General features: G+C 43.4%; 1 protein-coding gene across 3 annotated transcripts in view; it reads right to left on the bottom strand.

The window, feature by feature from the left end:
- The window catches only part of LOC144480545 (cadherin-18), a 680,005-nt gene extending 658,183 nt beyond the window's left edge, over positions 1-21,822 (bottom strand). For 2 of the 3 annotated variants that reach the window (XM_078200126.1, XM_078200134.1), the window contains exon 1: positions 21,460-21,822. The gene's annotated coding sequence lies outside the window, so the exon portion shown is untranslated. The remainder of the gene's footprint in view (positions 1-21,459) is intronic. The other variant, XM_078200141.1, reaches the window with a different exon arrangement.
- Positions 21,823-22,163: the final 341 nt, after the last annotated feature.

The raw sequence follows: 22,163 nt of genomic DNA, 5'->3' as shown, positions 1-22,163 counted from the left end.
TTTACTAGGCACCTGGCTCACAATTTAAAGTAGGAACCTAATTACTTCCATTCACTATTTTGTTACCCAGTACAATTGCTTCTTGCAGGCAATTGACTTGCAGTTTTCCACAGAAAAAAACAAACAGAACTGTAGAATGTGATCCCCAAACAGTAATAAAAATCCTGAAACCTAAATGTAATAAAAAGGAATTTAGTCAGCTTGGAGCTATAGTTCTTGTCACAGGTTTCTATTCGGAATGGTTTTTCAGTTGTACATTGTGGTTTCTGAATTCTCAGCATTTTGCGGCTTGTATCAACTCTTTATGTACTTTCTTCTCAACTTCTTCAAATTTAGCCAATTGGTATGTATACTTATGTATGTTTGGAAACATTGCAGGCAGTGCTGCGAGATATTTCCACAGTTTTAGGGAATTGAGATATGAAGGGAGATTTGAGAAACTGGAGCTTCTTAGCCTCGTAACTAAATCCCCCTCCACTGCTTCGCGCCAAAGTCAGGATAGTAAGCCTTTGTGTGCAAACAGGACCCTGACCTTCCGGTTGCTGCCATTTTAACACATGACCCTGCTCCCGTGCCCACATGTCAGTCCTTGGCCTGCTGCAATGTTCCAGTGAAGCTCAACGCAAACTGGAGGAACAGCATCTCATCTTCCGGCTCGGCACTTTACAGCCTTCCAGTCTCAACATCGAATTCAACAACTTCAGATGATTCGCTCTACCCCACCTTGACCCCTTTGTTTCCATTCTATTTAATTTTTAACTGTTCTCTACCTTTTATTTCTTTATTGTCTTTCTTTGTTTCCCCCCACTCCTTCCCCCTAGTTTATCCCCTTTTTTCTTACCTTTTCTCTCCCTTTGCTTCCCTTTTCCCCCTTTTTCTCAATTTTACCTCTCTTCCATCCATCTCTCCCCACCCCCCGCCCCCCCTCCCGCTCACATCTTCATCTGTCACAGCTGGCCCTCTGATTTCAGCTTCTCTGCCGTTCAGCCATTCACACTTTCTACTCTCTCTATGGGCTGCCATTAGGCACAAAACAGCCTTTCCCCTTGTTTTTGTGGCTATGACTCATCTTTCATTCCCTCACCCTACAGTATAAATATCTCCCATTCTCCATGCCTTTAAGCTTTGACAAAGGACTCAAAACGTCAGCTCTTTTCTCTCCTTACAGATGCTGCCAGACCTGCTGAGATTTTCCAGCATTTTCTCTTTTGGTATTAAAACAAAGCCTCATTTGTTTGTTAAGGTGGTTGCAAAATATTCTCTGGCAGTATTTAGATGAGGAGCATGGAGTTATCCCTGGTGCCTTGGCCAGTATTTATCTCTCCATCAACTCACCACGACTTTTTAGACAACATTTCCCAAACAGGCAACCGCTACTATCTAGAAGGACAAGAACTGCAGATACCTGGGAACATCACCACCTGCAAGTTCCCCTCCAAGCCACTCACCATTCTAACTTGGAAATATATTGCTATTCCTTCACTGTCACTGGGTCAAATCCCCTAACAGCACTGTGGGTGTACCTGCACCACATGGACTGCAGCGGTTCACCACCACCTTCTCAAGGGCAATTAGGTATGGGCAATAAATGCTGGCCTGGCCAGTGACACCCACATCTCAGGAATTAATCATTTAAAAAATCATAAGGTTATCATGTCATTATCACATTGTTGCTTATGAGTTTTCACTGTGTCTAAATTAGCTGCTGCAACAGGGTGTCATACACTTCAGAAGCTACTCCAGTGACTATAAGGCACTTTGAGATGTCCAATGGCCCTGACAATCATGTCCTTTTACATAAGGGTTGAGGTAGAGCACTCCCAATGTGAAACACCTCCAGAGATATGCAACAGTAAAACACAATAAACCATTTCTGTGAGGGGACAATCTTGTAATGATAAAAAGTTGTAACCTTAGCCTCCCTATCCCTTTCCTGTTTTGACTAGTGTCCTGCATTTTTCTAACATGTTTATTGTGAAGTAATGTCATTATGGGTCATCAGACTGATTTCCAAAGTGCTCTATGGGCTCTAAATCAGAAGCAAGTGACATCCTGGTTTTATATAATTGAAGCTGAGAAACAGAGTACATCTGAGTATTGCCTCGTGCAAGCCAGAGACTTCCGTAGGTGGAGGTTCCACCATCTCCAGCATGATGCCACCATGCACCAAACATATCTTCCCCTCCCCCAGCATTCCAAAAGGAGCTTCTCTCTGTGGCACCCTGGTCCATTCCTCCCTATCACCCCAACGTCTCATCCCCTTTCCACTGCACCTTCCATGTAACCGCAGGAGGTGAAACACCTGCCCCTTTACCTCCTCCCTCCTCATCGTTCAAGTTCTCAAATCATTCCTTCCAGGTTAAGCAGTGTTTCACCTGCACCTCTTTCAATTTAGTCTCACAGCTCCCAATGTGGTCTCCTCTATTGGGGAGGCTAAACACAGACTGGGTGACTGCTTCACACAACACCTTCGCTCAGCTCACGAGTAAGACCTTGACCTTCCTGTTGCAAGGCATTTCAATTGCTCTCATGCTCAATCCTCAGACTGCTACAGCATTCCAGTAATGCCCAACTCATCTCCCAATTAGTCACTTTACAGCTTTCTGGACTCTACATTGAGTTCAAAAACTTCAGATCATGAACTCTGTCCTCCATTTTGAATGTTTTCCTCTATGCAGGTTTGTATCTTGTTATGTTTTTGTTTTCAGATCTGATAATTCTCCTGCTCCTAAAACTTACTCCAGGCCAATTTTACCACCCCCTTTGCTTTTTAGGCTTTGCATCTTTGCTATTTAATCACTGCGGCCCTCTAACCTATCGCTTGCCTTCCCTTTTGTTCCACCTGACCCTTCCCCCTTTTTAAACAGCATGAAACCCACTACATTCCTGTCTCTATCCAGTCCTGATGGAGAGTCATATTGGACTCAAAACATTAACTCTGTTTTTTTCTCCGCTGATGCTGCATGACATGGTGAGATCTTCTCACACTTCCTGCTTTTATATCAACCACAAATCCCACTGGTACATAAGGAGACCCAAAAAGTTGAATCAATAATAAAAGTATATCTGTTTCTGGTGGATTTATTGTGCCACTTTGTTGTTACATTTAGTTCCAAGCAGATTGAAACTCCATAGTTATCCTTCCCCAAGTTAAATAAAGAACAACTTATACCAGCCCAACAGCTGCGGCTGCTGAATAAAATCATACAAAATGGAATCTTTCACATAAATCCAAGGGCTTGAATATGAAGAGAAACTGCTGGACTGCTGTTAATGCTTCTGGGAAATGTAAACATCTTTGGTGCCCAAAGCTAATGTTCCAAAACCTGATTCAGATGATTCTATATTTCAAAAAAACACACAGGATGAACAATGATATTTAGCCCAATTGTTGCAATTTAAATCTATCTGGTCTGTTAATTTTTAGTTTGACTAGAATTTGAAAATCCATTTGTATATATAGTAGCAATCCACATAAAACAAATATTCTAGACCTACGCTTCAGATGTACCAAACCAGTTTCTCTCCATTAGTAATATGGCTATTTTTCTCTTAACAACTAATATATTATGCATATTTACCACTTTGTTAGCGATTTTATTTCCGAGCTTTATAAGAGTCAGTGTTATCTTGCAGATGTGCCATGTATTTTTTTAAATTTCTTGTTTCTGGTTCAATCCACAGGAATGCTAGTCGTTGCAAAACTTTGTAAACACAGCAACATCTTGAAAAAGAAATACAATGTGTAAGATTGGATTGGATTGGATTCACATGTGATGGAGAGTAAGGGATCAAACTGGAAGGAAGTTTAGTTTGACAGAAGGAAAATCATACCAATAGCTTAATGGTTTTCATTAAAACATAGAATATAGAACATAGAACATTACAGCGCAGTACAGGCCCTTCGGCCCTCGATGTTGCGCCGACCAGTGGAACCAATCTAAAACCCCTCTAATCTACACTATTCCAATATCATCCATATGTTTATCCAATAACCATTTGAATGTTCTTAATGTTGACGAGTCCACTACTGCTGCAGGCAGGGCATTCCACATCCTTACTACTCTGAGTAAAGAACCTACCTCTAACATCTGTCCTATATCTATCACCCCTCAATTTAAAGCTATGTCCCCTCGTGCTAGCCATCACCATCCGAGGAAAAAGGCTCTCACTATCCACCCTATCTAATCCTCTGATCATCTTGTATGCCTCTATTAAGTCACCTCTTAACCTTCTTCTCTCTAACGAAAACAACCTCAAGCCCCTCAGCCTTTCCTCATAATACCTTCCCACCATACCAGGCAACATCCTGGTAAATCTCCTCTGCACCCTTTCCAACACTTCCACATCTTTCCTATAATACGGCGACCAGAACTGTATGCAATACTCCAAATGCGGCCGCACCAGAGTTTTGTACAGTTGCAGCATGACCTCCTGGCTCCGAAACTCAATCCCTCTACCAATAAAAGCTAACACACCGTACGCCTTCTTAACAACCCTATCAACCTGGGTGCCAACTTTCAGGGTTCTATGCACATGGACACCCAGATCCCTCTGTTCATCCACACTACCAAGTATCTTACCATTAGCCCAGTGCTCTGTATTCCTGTTACTCCTTCCAAAGTGAATCACCTCACACTTTTCCGCATTAAACTCCATTTGCCACCTCTCAGCCCAGCTCTACAGCTTATCTATGTCCCTCTGTAACCTGCCACTTCCCTCCGCACTGTCTACAACTCCACCGACTTTAGTGTCATTAGAACTTGTTCAGGTTTAAACTAATAGTTCTCACTGGAACAAATGACAATCAATATGAAATAAAAATGGCCATTTTAAAAGAAGCGAAACATCTCATGCTTATCCCAGCCAAAGTCAAGATGCAAAACTTGTGATTCAGGCAGGCTTCATAAAACACTTTGGAGTTTCTAACCTGAACCATAACACTCTTGAGAAGGTCTGACATCAGCAATGGCGACCTTGGATGCAGGTCTTCCAGGATGGAGGGCATGCTCTCACTGACATCTTGCTCAAAACGGGCATTGAATGCTTTGAGCTCATCAGGGAGGGTTGCATTGGAGCCGGCAATTTTACCTGCCTTCACCTTGTAGCCAGTTATGTCTTGCAGACCTTGCCATAGTCAACGGGATTCCGTGTGGCTCGTCTGGGATTCTAGCTTTGTCTGGTACTGTGTTTTGGCATCTTTCATGGGTCTCCGTAAATTGTATCTGGCTTTCTTTCTAAAATGGTCGTAAATCCTATCCCTCAGGACCTTTTCCATTAAGTTACCGACCACCGAAGTAAGACTGACCAGCCTATAATTACCAGGGTCATTCCTATTTCCTTTCTTGAACAGAGGAACAACATTCGCCACTTTCCAGTCCTCTGGCACTATCCCCATGGACAGTGAGGACCCAAAGATCAAAGCCAAAGGCTCTGCAATCTCATCCCTTGCCTCCCAAAAAATCCTAGGATATATCTCATCTGGCCCAGGGGACTTATCAACCTTCAGGTTTTTCAAAATTGCTAATACATCTTCCCTCAGAACATCTACCTCCTCCAGCCTATTAGCCTGTATCACACTCTTATCCTCAAAAACATGGCCCCTCTCCTTGGTGAACACTGAAGAAAAGTATTCATTCATCGCCTCTCCTATCTCTTCTGACTCCATGCACAAGTTCCCACTACTGTCCTTGACCGGCCCTAACCTCACTCTGGTCATCCTTTTATTTCTCACATAAGAGTAAAAAGCCTGGGGGTTTTCCTTGATCCGACCCGCCAAGGACTTCTCATGACCCCTCCTAGCACTCCAAAGTCCTTTTTTTCAGCTGATTCCTTGCTAACTTGTAACCCTCAATCGACCCAACTGAACCTTGTTTTCTCATCCTTACATACGCTTCCTTCTTCCTCTTGACAAGGCATTCAACCTCTTTTGTGAACCATGGTTCCCTCACTCGGCCATTTCCTCCCTGCCTGACAGGGACATACCTATCAAGGACACGCAGTACTTGTTCCTTGAACAAGCTCCACTTTTCATTTGTGCCTTTCCCTGACAGTTTCTGTTCCTATCTTATGCTCCCTAATTCTTGCCTAATCGCATCATAATTACCCCTCCCCCAATTATAAACCTTGCCCTGCCGTATTGCCCTATCCCTCTCCATTGCAATAATGAAAGACACCCAATTGTGGTCACTATCTCCAAAGTGCTCTCCCACAACCAAATCTAACACTTGGCCCGGTTCATTACCCAGTACCAAATCCAATGTGGCCCCACCTCTTGTCGGCCTATCCATATATTGTGTCAGGAAACCCTCCTGCACGCACTGCACAAAAACTGCCCCATCCGAACTATTCGACCTATAAAGGTTCCAATCAATATTTGGAAAGTTAAAGTCACCCATCACAACTACCCTGTGACTTCCACACCTATCCATAATCTGCTTTGCAATTTCTTCCTCCACATCTCTATTACTATTTGGGGGCCTATAGAAAACTCCTAACAACGTGACCACTCCCTTCCTATTTCTAACTTCAGCCCATATTACCTCAGTCGGCAGATCCCCCTCGAACTGCCTTTCTGCAGCCGTTAAACTATCCTTGGTTAACAGTGCTACTCCACTTCTTCTATGGGTCAGGGTCGCCTGGCTTGAACCCCTCAGACCTGGACTTCAGCAAGCAGTGGATATCCCTGTTCATCCATGGTTTCCGGTTGGGAAACATGCGGATTTGCTTCTTTGGCACACAGTCTTCTACACACTTACTATTGAAGTCAGTTACTGTAGTGATGTACTCGTTCAGGCTGGTCGCAGAGTTTTTAAATACTGACCAGTCCATTGACTCCAAGCAGTCTTGTAAGAGATCATCTGATTCCTCAGACCAACATAGCACGACTCTTTCTGACAGATTCTCTTGTTTCAGTTTTTCCTTGTAAACTGGGAGCAGGAGCACAGCCTTGTGGTCTGATTTGCCAAAGTGTGGGTGGGCGATAGAGTGATAGGCATGTTTGATATTTGTGTAGCAGTGGTCTAGCATGTCTGAGCCTCTGGTGGAACAGGAGACGTGTTGGTGGTATCTTGGTAGGACGCTCTTGAGTTTGACCTGATTGAAGTCCCCAGCCACGATGAACAAGACCTCGGGATGTTTTGTATTTGTATGTGGTGGCGTATATGTCGTCCAGCGTGGTCTTCACGTCCACATGGGGTAGGATGTAAACTGCATTGAATTATCAGGCCTCAGCATCTGAATCAACCCCTCCCCTCATCAGAAAATCCATGAGAGTAGAAAGGTGTGAATCATGACTGGTCTCCCAAGTCTGCACCTGGCAAGGAGACCTCCCAGAGGCATCGCTCAGTGGGGAGAGGTTCATGCCCATGCACTGCCCCCTTGCACTGTCCTGGCAGTGCTGGGGGGAGTTTCCAGGTCAATCTCTTTGCCCTGAACAGCTTTTAAAAATGACGCTTCAATCTTCAAGTGACTGAGTTGTTGGTGGGAAGGGGCAAATCAGAGGCCACCCCGCCAGCGTTATGTCATGGGACCCGCCTCGTGAGTTGTTTTCGCCCATACCCATTAAATGCGGAGAAGACCGCTGACAATGCCGCGGTTCGGCCTTTGCCGAATTCTGGGAAAATTCTGCCCAGGATCAATCCATTTGAAATAAAACCTGATGATAAAAGCAGGATACCACACGGTGGACAGGTTTAGCAGTTTTTGTATCTGAGGCAGACTCTGTGGCAGTAAATTCAATTTTAGAGACAAATGAAATACAGGGGAAAGGAATCCTTTTTTAAAAAATGTTCTCTGGACATTGAAGGGAACATAAATGCTCTAAGACCATGAGACCATAAGACATAGGAGCAGAATGAGGCCACTCGGCCCATCGAATCTGCTCCACCATCCAATCATGGCTGATATTTTTCTCATCCCCATTCTCCTGCCTTTTCCCCATAACCTCTGTTCCCCTTATTGATCAAAAATCTATCTATCTCTGTCTTAAAGACACTCGATGATCTGATACCAAATTTGATCAATAGCTTTTCCGTTTCCGGCAGTGATTTGAAAGTAGCAACAGGTTTTGATGCAACGTAACTTAAATGGGATTGGAGAGACGTGTGGAACTTTGCAAAAAAGGTATCTGGGATAAGGAGGTGTCAATTCTTATTAAATAATTTGAATCCAGATTACAAGCAGAAATGTGCGACATCATTTTTTTTATTATTGAAGGGGTTTCATCACCGTTATACACAAAACTCTGCAGCAGTAAAGAACTGCAGTGAAATATCTTAATCAGTCATTTCTCCTGAGAATTGTCAAACCATTTTTATTCGCCTTTGCACTAAAGAGAATTGCAGAAATTAAGCATCTGCTTAATTAACCCGAGACCGGGCCTTGGTTCAGTGACACTTTGAACAGGAATTACTTCTGACAATTGCTCAGCAAATAACTCAATTATAATAGGTGGTGGAGAGTCTTTTTTATAATAAAGCTACTGTGCCTGTGTGGAATGACATCTGGTATTTAAATATAACAGAAAGGCCTCGTTCAAATAACTATAATCCTCTGAGTACATTTTAAATCCTGAGGTAATAGTTTAAAATATCCACAGATTAATGTAAACCTATTCTGCTATTAACCACATCCAACAGAAAAAGACTGACATAAAACTGCTGCATTATCACAGAGCCATGACGGCACAGGCGGCCATTCGGCCCATCAGTTTCATTACCCTGCAAATTGATTTCCCACAAGTGTCCATCCAATTCCCTTTAAAATCATTCATCATCTCAATTTTCACCACCCCAATCCGAACCCTAATACGGCCTTTCCTCACATTCCCCCTTCATCTCTTGCCCAAAACCTTTAAATTCTGCACCTTCCACTACCCCGCCCCACAACCCCCCCATCCCCTCCTCTGCCCCCCCGCCCCCCCCCGTCCGTGGACAATCAGCTTTGTCTAAACTTGTCACTGTTTTGTACATCTCTATCAAAGCTCTCCTCGATTAGTTTCTTCAAGCTGACCTTGAAGCTAAAATCCTTCATCCCTGGAACCATTCTGGTAAATTTCTTCGGCACATTCTCAAGGAACCCGCACATCCTTCCTAAGGTGTGGTGGCCATGTTTATGTGTAAAGCTGTACTTGTGGCCTAACCACCTGCACATCACTGATAGGTGCCTCCGTCCCAGCACGCTTTACAATTGTGCCATTAGGACTGGAATCATAGGATCCCTATAGTGCAGAAGGATAGCATTTGGCCCATCAAGTCTGCACTGGCTCTCTGACAGAATATCCCACCCAGGCCCACCACCCCGTGCATTTACTATGGCCAATCCACCTAACTTACAAATCTTGGGACACTGCGGGAGAATTTAGCATGGCCAATCCACCTAACCTGCACATCTTTGGACTATGGGAAGAAACCGGAGCACCCAGAGGAAACCCACACAGACGTGGGGAGAACATACAAACTCCACATAGACAGTGACCCAAGGCTGGAATTAAACCCAGGTCCCTGGCACTGTGAGGAAGCAGTGCTAACCACTGTGCCACCCCAATATTGCCTTTTCTTCACCCTTCTGCCAAACTGCATCATACTTCTCTGCATTAAGTTCCATCTGCCACTTGTCTGCCCATTTTGTTAGCCTTACATCTGCGCAGTCATCATCCTCATCATTTATCACACATCCAAACTTGGCACCATCTGCGAACTTTGAAACTTTACTTTGCATTGGGAAATAAATAGCATGTTAGTTAATATTGACTCAGCCACAAACTAAAGGCAATACCTGGTTACAATTCCTATAACATAAGCAATGACCTTTAATCTGACTCCGAATGTGGATGCCTCAGTTTAGGTCCCTCAGTATCCAAAAAACATAATTCAATCAAGTCAAAAATCTTATAAAGTGGTTCTTTGGGATCATGAGCTGAAAATCCTCCGGGTCGCCCCGTATTTTTAGGAGTAACTGATGAATTACGTACAATTCCGAATGAGTCAGTTTTCAAAATTAGATTAAATGAAACATCTTGATGCAAAAGCTTTGGGCTTGGTTTCACCCTTACTATTTAATGTATAAATAATCCATGAATACGCAACCCAGTTACACCAATATTAAATCATAAGTCATGGTCCATGACAGCATTAAGTTAAAAATAAATCATTCAAAATATTTCAAAGCAAAAGTTATAATTTGTTTAGCATAAATTCATGAATAAAGGTCAAAGATGACAACTGCTTTTGATCCAGGGCCAGATATATAAGGTGAGGACGATCATTCAACCCACCCGGCTCACCCATGTAGACAGTTGCCCATCATAGAATCTAGCCAGAGATGGGTTCACATATTTTGCTCACATATTCTTCCCACAAATCCAGGTCACACGTTAAACATGCTTTTGTGTGGAAAGAAATTCTTGCGATCAGTCTGACTGCATTTTACTGAGATGTCCATCCATGAACAAAATGAAATCTCTTATTGTGAAGGGCCATGGTTTACCTTGAAATAGTGTTCAGGATTTAAACTTTTCTTCATCACATTTGATCAGATGTGAGCTTTGTTATGCACCACACACAGTTCAGTAAACAAATGCAATGATGGTTTTTTTTTGAAATCAGTGAAATGGAGTACGTTAATAAAGAATGCAATGTCACCAAGCATACAGGTATCACCTGAGTGCAAGGTGTGAAAAAAAGCAAATCTTTGATTTCGGTACTTCATTGTCGAATATATTGAAATTCTAATCTACATTGTTATTTGACTTGCAATATCAACCATATTACAGAGACTGAAATTGTCTCATTTATAATGTAATACTGAAATTGGAGACAGAATTGACAATTATATTCGTTTTATTTCAATATCTTTTTAATGACTGGGATGTGGAAATCACTGGCACGACCAGCTTTTATTGCCCATCCCTAGTTGCCCTTGAGAAGATGGCGGCTCACCGCCACCTTGAACTGCTACAGTCCCTATCATCTAGATACACCTGCAGTGCTGTTAGGGAGGGAGTTCTAGGATTTTAGTCCAGCGGCAATGAAGGAGCGGTGATATATATTTCCAATTCAGGTTGGCATGTAGCTTGAGGGGAACTTGTATCTGCTACCATTGTCCTTGTGATGAAAGTAGTGGGTTTAGAAGGTGCTTTTAGAGGTGTACGGTAGTTGCTGCAGTGTACCTTGTAGATGAAAGGGACTGCTGCCATTGTGTGCTGGTGGTGAGAGCAAATGCGTAATGTGATGGACTGGGCACCAATCAAGTTGATTGGTTTGTCCTGGATGGTGTTGAGCTTCTTGAGTGTTGTTGGAGCTGCATTCATCCAGGCAAGGGGAAAGTATTCTAACACACTCCTGACTTGTGCCTTGTAGATTGTGGACAGGCTTTGGGGAGTCAGGAGCTGAGTTACTCGCCACAGAATTCCCAACCTCCCACCTTTCTTGCAGCCACTGTAGTTATCTGGCTAGTCCAGTTCAATTTCTGGTCAATGGTAACCCCCCAGGATGTTGATAGTGGAAATTCAGTAATGGCAATGCCATTGAATGAGAGTGAAGGTGGTGATATTATCCCTTATTGGAGATGGTCAGTGCCTGGCATTAGTAAGGCGATAAATGTTGCTTGCCACTGATTAACCCAAGCCTGCATATTGTTACTGCATTCAAGCACAGACTTCTTCAATATCTGCAAAAGTGATAACTGTACTGAACATTGTGCAGTCATCAAAAAACATCTCCATTTCTGTCCTCAGGATGGAGAGAAGGTCATTGATGAAGCAGCTGGAGATGGTTGAGCCTTGGACACTACCCTGTTAGAACTGTCCCCTAAGGTGTTTCCCTGATGGAGGTTTGGCCTTTATTTGGAGCTCCGAGCTTGAGCTCTGCCATATCGTTTGTTTGGTATTGAAGTTAATTTACCAAATGACATGATTTCACCAAGTAACTCAGGCGAATTACAGCAACTCACAGAATGCAGTTTTGTTCAGTTAAACATTGGTTGAACAGGTGCAGAGTAAACCAGGTACAGCGTACACCAGGTGGAGCGTACACCAGGTGGAGCGTACACCAGGTGGAGCATATACCAGGTGGAGCGTACACCAGGTGGAGTGCACACCAGGTGGAATGTACACCAGGTGGAGTGTACATCAGGTGTAGCGTACACCAGTTGCAGCGTACGTCGGGTGGAGCGTACACCAGGAGAAGTGTGCACCAGGGGGTAGGGGGAACTGAGTGAGCAGTGGGAGCTGGTTGGGCAGGGGAGGTGGGTGGACAGGGGGAGGTGGTGGGCAGGGGGAGGTGGGTGGGCAGGGGGAGGTGGGTGAGCAGGGGGAGCTGGGTGGACAGGGGGAGCTGGTTGGCCATGGGCAGCTGGGTGGGCAGGGGGAGCTGGGTGGGCAAGGGGAAGTGGGTGGACAGGGGGAGGTGGTGGGCAGGGGGAGCTGGATGGGCAGGGGGAGCTGGATGGGCAGGGGGAGCTGGGTGGGCAGGGGCAGCTGGGTGGGCAGGGGAAGCTGGGTGGGTAGGGGGAAGTGGGTGGGTAGGGGGAAGTGGGTGGGCAGGGGGAGCTGGGTGAGCAGGGGGAGCTGGGTGGGCAGGGGGAGCTGGGTGGGCAGGAGGAGCTGGGTGGACCAGGGGAGCTGGGTGGGCAGGGGAAGCTGGGTGGGCAGGGGGAAGTGGGTGGGCAGGGGGAGGTGGGTGAGCAGGGGGAGCTGGGTGGGCAGGGGGAGCTGGGTGGGCAGGGGGAAGTGGGTGGGCAGGGGGAGGTGGGTGGGCAAGGGGTGCTGGATGGGCAGGGGAAGGTGGGTGGGCAGGGGAGCTGGGTGGGCAGGGAGAGGTGGGTCCTTTAGAGCCAGGTACTTTGAAGTGCTGTGTTTGCAGAATCCTTTACTCTGAATGCATGACCTGGAAAATCTCTTCTAAAATGTACCGTGGGCTACTGCAGCCAGAACAGTGACTCGCACTGTGCTACTGAATACACAAATCCTTCATCCTCTTCATCCACTGAATTTAACTGTAGCTTGCTTTTCCATCTCTCTCAGGACAACCTCTCCTCATTTCTCCTCTGCTGGGTGCTGGCCAGTGGCTCAAATGGCAACAAATAAAACCCCCTGCCCTCCTCCTCCCCCTCTCAACCCCCCCCCCCGCCCCCCCACAATGCACATTGCAATCACCAATCCACATTACAATCACACCCCCAATCCACATTGCAATGCCCTCAGTCCACATTAGAACCTCCCCCAATCCACATTACAATCACCTCCAATCCACTTTACAATCACACCCCCCAATCCACATTACAATTTCCCCCCAAATTCACATTACAATCATCACCAAGTCCACATTACCATCCCCCAAACCACATTACAATCACCTCAATTCACATTACAATCACCCCCCATCCACATTACAACCACCCCTCCAAACCTCATTACCATCACCCCAATCCACATTAGAATCACCCCAATTCACATTACAATTCCCCAATCCACATTACAATCACCTCCCCCAATCCACATTGCAACCACCCGTCCAAACCTCATTTCAACCACCCCAAAATCCACATTACAATCACACCCCCCAATCCACATTACAATCATGCCACAATCCACATTACAATTATGCCCCAATCCACACTATAATCACCCCGCAAATCCACATTACAATCCTCCCCAATTTCCTTGATTTATGTGTATCAAGGTGCAACATCATACCTGTCATGACAAAAAAATGCAAAATAAATATTTGAACAGATTGTGTGACACCCACTCATTTAAACATTAAACCAAGCTGGAATAATGAATGCAGAGGATCGTATAGATTTTGACAGTTTTTACCCCCATTGTCAAATTGATGAATTCCACTATTGCACAGTGATGGTTAAATCTGACCAAAAATATGACATTTCCTACAGTGTAAAAGGTTCAAACAGTGACGCTGAGTTAAAGAACCAATCAGCAACGAGCTGCATAGACATCTATGTTGAGTCAATCAATGGTGAAAGACATTCACCAGATAGAACATGAGCCAGAGAAAAGCACATCAGATTAAATCTGTTTGTTTTTTTCCTGTTGCTGGTTTTTTCCCTCTTCTAAATGTGATAAAATTGACAAGTCAAATGGTACAGGAACCAGATCTACTGCTAATATATTCCTGAAACTGAGGAGTGACTGAGACATGAATACTGAGATTGCCAACTGAAAGCTGCCCAATTTTCTTTTTACTCATGTATGGGATGCGGGTGTTACTGGCTGAGCCCGCATTTGTTGTCCATTCCTAATTGATTGCCTATTGAACTGCCTGGCTTGCTGGGCCATTTCAGAGGGTTTTTAAGAGTCAACAGCATTGCTGTGAGTCTGGAGTCACATGTAGGCCAGACAGGATAAAGAAGGCAGATTTCCTTCCCGAAAGGACATTAGCGAACCCGATGGTTTTTACAACAATGGTTCCATGAACCAAAACAGAAAATGCTGGAAATTCTCAGCAGGTCTGACAGCATCTGTGGAGAGAACAGAGCCAACGTTTCAAGTCAGGATGATGCTTCATCAGAGTTGGCAATGCTTTCATGGTCACCATTACACTTTTAATTCCAGATTTTTATTGAATTCAAACTTCTCCATCTACCGTGGTGGGATTCAAAACCAGGTCCCCAGAACAAGTTGTTACCGAATGCCACTTATTTGTTCATGGAATATGGACGTCACTGGTAAGGCCAACATTTGTTCACCCTCCCAAACCTGCCCTTGAGAAGGTGATGGTGAGCCGTTATGTTCACCCGCTGCAGTCTGTAGAGCTAAACTCCACCTGCTTGGAAAGGTCTTCCATAATTTTGACCCAACAAAGCAACAATGATGCGTTTCCACGTCAGAATGATGCAGGAATATTTCGGTGCCAGAGGTGGATCAGTGAAAGTCATTCTCAGGCTTCTCACAGCTTCATGATCACTAAGATGTCTGCTTCTGATCAGCGTATTTACTGGAAAATAGCACGATGATGAGAGAATGCATGTGACTGTTGTTGCTGCTCCAATTCCATCATCACAGGAACTGCAATGCACAAACTAACGGATTTAAAGGAACTTTACAGAGGTTGTAACACAATCCGACTGCTGGCTCTCAGCAGCGTGCGTTGGATTTGACTTGGATTTAACCCTGAAGAAAGAAGGATTTTTTTTTGAAACATCTCAGAAGGTGTGATTACCTAAACTGAGCTGAGGAAATGTAGGTCAGGATTTTCCTCCGCTCCAATTGTGATCTGCTGCTTGAGGAATCGACACTGAACCTGAAAGTAGCAGGAGCACATTCAGAATATGTTATTTATTGAAAACAGACAACTTGGAAATGGGGAAGGAAGAAACGTCCATAGGAAACTGACTTGAATTGTTTGGGATCAAATTCTCCCAAATCCAAATGCATTTTTAAAGTTGCTGTTAAACAAACTACATGACATTAGTAACGTTTTTTATATATTTCTGTATTCCACCATTACAGAAAGCACACAACACATAGATCAAACCAGTCAAACAGCTCAACTGTTTCATATTTCTCTGCAAAATCAATACATCACAAAAATCAATTGTGATATAATACCAAAAATGAAATGTTGCCACACTCAAGATGTTCACAAGATGTGTTGGGTTACTTATATGTGTTTCCACAATTTTAAGTTCTGTTTTGAATATCCATTAATCTCGCCAGTAAAGCACTGTGGGGGCAAAAGATATCGGTAAATATTATCCTCGAAGTAGAACTTTCAAACAAGAACAGAAGGGCAAAATAAAAACTCTGCGCGTTTGTTTATTGACTAAGTCGCAGAGTAAATACTGTGTTTCCAGTGATTCATCAATAAAATACATAAATCTCCAATAAGCAAGGAGTCATGTGATTGCTCAGTTTCTGCAATTGCTCAGAACTGCCATAAGGTGGTGAGAGATGTACATTTCACTGACAAATGTACGAAAGTCCTGAGACAGCATGGATAGATACTGAGTATGTTTTTTTTCCTATAAAACAGAAAAATGGTAGGAGTGTTTCTTTGGCAAAGGCAATGCATATGGAAGGACAGTGGTCATGGATGTCTTGTTAGATTTCCACGGAATACATCAACTTAGACACTAAGATTTGCACGGAGTAAATGTGAAATGAACAAGAGGTACTCTGCTGTCAAGTAAAGGCATTTACTCAAACCTCAGCCATCTACACACCACCCCCACCCCTCCCCACCCCCCACCAAATACTGGAGCATTACAGATTAATAGTTGCAAACACAGAATATTAAATAATTCATACTGTGTGTTTCCAAATGAAAGAAATGTGAATTTTAAAGTATCAGTTTGAACTTGTCAAATGTGTCTTCAAGCATGGGACTTTCCAAATGGATCGGAGATTATTTATAGATTCTGGCATCCTCTAAAGTATAAGTAGTTAAACTAGTGAAGCTGTAAGAAAGCAGAATAACATGAAAGAGATCTTTGACAAATTGTACTGCGATAAGTTTAATAATTCAAAATAGTTGGGATTTACTAAATTACCAGTTATCGATATTCTAAAAGAGCATTAATGTATAGATCAAGCATGCTGTTGTCTTCCAGAGCTTATCCATTTGTCTTCTGGATTCTCTTCCCTAGAGAGCAGTAGAGGCTGGGTCATTGATATATTCAAGGCTGAGTTAGAGAGGTTTTTGATAGACACAGAGTCAAAGGTTATGGAGAACAGATAGGAAAGTGGAATGGAGACCACAACCAGATCAGCCATGATATTATTGAGTGGCAGAGCAAACTCAATAGGCCAAATAGCCTACTCCTGCTCCTACTCCCTATATTATAGAATCATGGAATCCCTACAGTGCAGGAGGGGGCCATTTGGCCCATCGAGTCTGCACTGACTCTCTGACAGAGTATCTTATTCAAGCCCTCTCCCCTGCCTCATCCACTTAATCCCACACATTTCCCATGGCTAATCCATTTTACCTATACATCTTGGGACACTAAGGGGCAATTTAGCATGGCCAATCCACATGACCTCCACATCTTTGGAGTGTGGAAAGAAATCAGAGCACCCGGAGGAAACCCACGCAGACACAGGCAAAATGTGCAAACTCCACACAGACAGTCACCCAAGGCCAGAATTGAACCCAGGTCCTTGGCGCTGTGAGGCAGCTGTGCTAACCACTGTGCTGCCTTAATTATCACAGAATAATTTTGTCAACTACAAAAATGCTACATGCATTTTAAAATCCCATGTTGGGACTCCAATATGGTCACCTGTTAGACATGTAAATATGTAATATTAGGTGGCACACGATGACATTTAACATACTTCGATATAAAAGGAAACAGTTCATGGTAAATTGTCCAAAGCCCAATTACTTCCTTTTCTGGGAGATGAGATTTCAACAAGTTATGCGCTAGGCATTGATGCACAAATTAAAAGATATAATTAGAATCAAAGCAAAAAGTCAGTTATTCTAACTGGTTTTGGTCTACATTAATAAGAAAACCAGAACATTTTGAAAGTTTCTAGTCATCTCATCCTGCTTCTCGGTGTCATCAATATCAGTCTGCGAGCAACACCCAGCAATGCAGTTTAGGATGGATAATCAGTGGGAAACACATTGATTCTGTGTAGTGTTCAGTTCAAGGCTTGAAAACTCCAATATTTCACCACTATGCAGTATCAACAATTCATCACACCATAACCTGAGTACTGGCAAGTTGTCTACTATCTCAACGTTTAAGCTGTTCCATTATTTCACTTTCCAGTTCAGCTTGCAGTAGTTATATAATCAAAGTCAGATTGTAAATAGTCAAGATCGAAGAATATTATAAATCAATAGCTATTTCTCTGAAATTATGATGCTTCATTAGCACACAAAACATGCTGCTAATATTTTAAAATAATGAGTGAAATATATAAATCTGATGAGAGGATCTTGCTGTCCAGATATTAAAACTAATTATTAATTAAAAATAATTAACATTTTTTGTATTAATTTGTGGGACATGGGCACTGAAGTTGGCCAGCATTTATTGCCCATTCCTAGTTGCCTTTGAGAAGGTGGTGGTGAGCTGGCCTCTTGAACCGCTGATACAACTGAGTGGCCACTTCAGAGGGCAATTGAGAATCAACCATATTGTTGTGGCTCTGGAGTCACATGTAGGTCAGACCAGTTAAGAATGGCAGAAAATTAGTGAACCAGATGGGTTTTTCCAACAATCAACAATGGTTTCATGGTCATCAGTAAATTTTTAATTCCAGATATTTTTTATTGAATTCGAATTCCACCACCTGCCGTGGCGGGATTCGAACCCTGGTCCCCAGAACATTAGCTGAGGTTCCCTTTAAGTCTCTCCTATAATTCAGATGAATGATTGGTAGACATAGATCTTATTTTCAGCAGCCAATGGGCAACTTATTTAAACATTCAAACCCAAGTCTAGTTCACCCATTCTCACCAACATCAAAAAGCAATGATGGGAAAATATGTCAGACACACCAAGAGTGTGTAAGCTTCCAGGAGGTTGTAGTAGTTAATTGTACCTGAAATTATTTTCAGGAAAGTAACAGATACTAGTTCCATTGTTGATTATGAATTTAAACTGAACATCACCTCTGTTCAATCTTCATTGTTGATATCTTATTGCATCATGTACTCAGTTGAAAATTAATAGGAGCAATAGTACCATTGAATGCATTGTTGCACAGCTTTTGAGAGAGTGATCCAAAGGTAAAGCTGATCAGATTAACTCACAGATAACTGAATTTCCCCCACACCGATGAATGCTTGTGCAAGTCAACAATTCCATCAGTTGAACGTTGTTGTGTATTTGACCAGTTCACAGCCAAACCACTAGATGGTGATAATGAAAACATTAACCCAGTTTCTCTCTCCATAGAGGCTGCATGACCCGCTGAGTATTTCCAGCATTTTCTGTATTTATTCCACTGGATGTTCCACTAAGCTGGGGGTGGACAGCTGATATACACGGCAAGAGGCAAGTAGCCTGATATATATGCCTGATTAGCTGTCTGAATATATTATTGCATTGTGATAGAGGAGGAATGCAAATTCAAATTAAAAACTGGTGTTTCATTACCCAAAACCTGTGCTTATCAAGCTGTGTGTCGTACTCTATCATACTTTGATGAATTTTTCCCTAGTGGGCATCTTTATGAAGAAGCAGAATCTGAATTTTTTGCATGCACCAATCCTACATTCAATGTGCACAGTGTCACACCGTGTCACACAAGAGAACAGCTTAACCTTGGAGCTAATTTTCAGAAACAGGAGTTCCTTTATTTTACTTTTCCGACAATGTTTCACAAGGGCCAGAAATCTCATACAGTACAGTTTTATCAACCATGTGTATCTCCAGAATAAAACTGAAGCTGGATATAAGCATATTGCATCACCTTACTCCTGGATTCACTTGCTTGCTGGTTTTTGCTTTACAGATGCACTGCTTACAAAACCACAGCAGGGGAAAAACAGTCTTCTAGCAGCAGAGAATACAGACGCTTTCATAGAAACAGAATTTCTAAAAAGCAAAATGCATGAAATTACAACTGAACGAAAGTTTATGGTGAAAAAAGACTACACAGAAAATACAAAGAATCTTTTTGACTGAACATTCTTGTGGTCAAAATCACTTGTTTCCAGCTGATGTAGGAAGTAGTGAGTGCTTTGTGGTTTTAAGACTCTATAAAAGATGGAATACTCACACGCACACAAACACAGACACACAGACACACAGATATTATTTAACAGTTAGTAAATAACACATTTAATGAGAATTAATTATTTACCTGCCAAATATGTTTTGATGAGAACCTCTAAATAACACTAATAGGAATACTCTCGGCACATTACAGATCTTACATCTTAAGCCACAGAGAAATAAGATCCGAGGGCCAGATTTACACACTGTTCTGTTCTGGGCACTGGAGAAAGTACTTCATTGCCAACACCTGTGCTATCAAACATAGTTTCACTGTCACCATCCATACCTTCTTCATCATCAACAACATCCAGCTGGATTTTCTGTCTACGACAGGGCAGTTTTCAACATTTTTCTTACTATTTCAAAATGAAATCTTGATTTCAGAAAACAGTTAATTATTCAACAACAATATGCAACTACTTTCCTAAATTAAGTTTTTTTCCCCCTTTATAAGATTGGATATAAATATTTAACACCGATAGATGGATAATAATCCTTATGTTACTTGGCAGTTTTATTTTCACTTGCCAAAGAGAAGGCAAGAAAGCACATTTCAGCCCCTGCTGCAAACACTAGCTGCCTATTCCATGTGGATATTCTCAGTGCTTTAATTTTTCAATACATGTTTCCTACTTCAGTGAAGGTTGACACTATTATAGCAGCTGGTTTGCCAGCCTCTCCAGCTCACATCAAAACGCAGTGAATGAGGCAGCCGACGTGAATGACAGTGCAAATCAGCACCTCACATTCAGGCAGACAGCTAAACCTCTGCCTTCTGCAGTCACAATGATCTGTTGGAACTTTTACTTTGTCTTTTATTTCTTTTCTTTCATTGCAAAATGATTCAATTATCCAGGACCCAATCCACGTCCGGCCGGGTCTGGGATGGAAATGCTGCATCGGAACCACTCAGCCCCAGCGCAAATAATCATCTTCTCCTCAACACCAATAGTGGGAGACAGGATAAAGGCAGGGAATAGAGAAGTTTCACTGAGCGCAGCTCCTTCAAAGGGAGCGGGGATCTGAGCCCTGTCTCTGCGCGTAGCAATGAAGCATCCTCCTGACAGCACCGCAATATCCGCCCCGGCACCCAGACAGGCAGAGGGGGACATCACCGGGACACTCCACTGCTGTCTCTGCACTCACCATTCACTGCAACTTATGAGCAAGTGGCCAGAGGTCCCCCTCACCCAGCAGCACAGCATTCCCAAAGCACACTCAGTCCCTCCGGAAAGGAACAGCTCAAAATATCCCCACAACTGCAGCTGGCCAGAACATTACTTTCATCTCAACAACAAATACTTGTCTGCGGAGCACATCCCACATCCCACAATACACATCATACACACAGGCACTTACCCTCACACACACACACACACACAGGCACATATCCTCTCACACACACAGGCACACACATGCACTCACCCTCACACAGGCACTCACACACACACACAGGCACTCTCACACCCTCACACACACCCTCACACATACAGACACGGGCACTCACTCACACAGGCACTCACCCTCACACACACATACACTCACACAGTCACTCACCCTCACACTCACCCTCACACACACTTCCTCACACTCACTTTCATGCACACTCATACTCACCCTCACATACACTCTCGCACACACCCTCACACTCACCTTCACATACCCATATTCACCCTCACACATACAGACACGCACTCACCCTCACACTCTCACAGTCACACTCACACATTCACAGCCCGCTGCTTCGCTTTTACTTACAGTGCAGGAACGCTGTTTAAATCCTCTTGCAGATCTGATTTAAGTTCCTTCACCGGATTTTTTTGAATGCCTCTGATCACTCAGACCTCTTCCTCACAGATCAAGGTGCTCAGGGATGGCTGGTGACAGAGAAAAGCTCCCACAGAGTCCGGATAGTCTCTCCCTCTCTCCACCCCCCTCTCTCTCTGTGTCTCCCCAGTGCCAGGCAGCCAGGCTGTAGTTGCTGAGACTCACGCAGAGAGAGTGGGAACTGTACAGCCCTGCCAGCTTTGCAATGTCCACACACACACAGATGCCTATCAGAGGGATGAGGCTCCTTGCAGTCACATCATGATGCGAGTCGGTTCTAGTAGCTGCGTGTCTGCGTTCCTGCTCCTGCCGGAGAATCAGTCTAGCCTGACTGAAGCTAATAGGCCTCTATTTAACCAGCCAATCAATATCCAGGATTCCTCAGCTCATCCCTTGGGTGTTTTACAGTCTTCACACAAACAATAGGAGTTTCTCCCAGTTGAAGCAACCTTTATATTAAATTATACACCTGTTTTTAAAATAAGAACATCAGAATTTTAAATCACATTTATAAAATGACCTTCAAACAGAAGTAAACAGCTGGAAAGGTTGTGTGCTGGAATTATTGATGCATTCATTTAAATCAGGCCAAGATTGCAAAGGTATTTGAACATTGCTTCAAAGTGCATAAAAAT

This window comes from Mustelus asterias, chromosome 2 (genome assembly GCF_964213995.1).
Source record: "Mustelus asterias chromosome 2, sMusAst1.hap1.1, whole genome shotgun sequence".
Taxonomy (NCBI): domain Eukaryota; kingdom Metazoa; phylum Chordata; class Chondrichthyes; order Carcharhiniformes; family Triakidae; genus Mustelus; species Mustelus asterias.
Note: the sequence above shows the minus strand (reverse complement) of the source record. Positions and strands in the feature narration are given on the sequence as shown.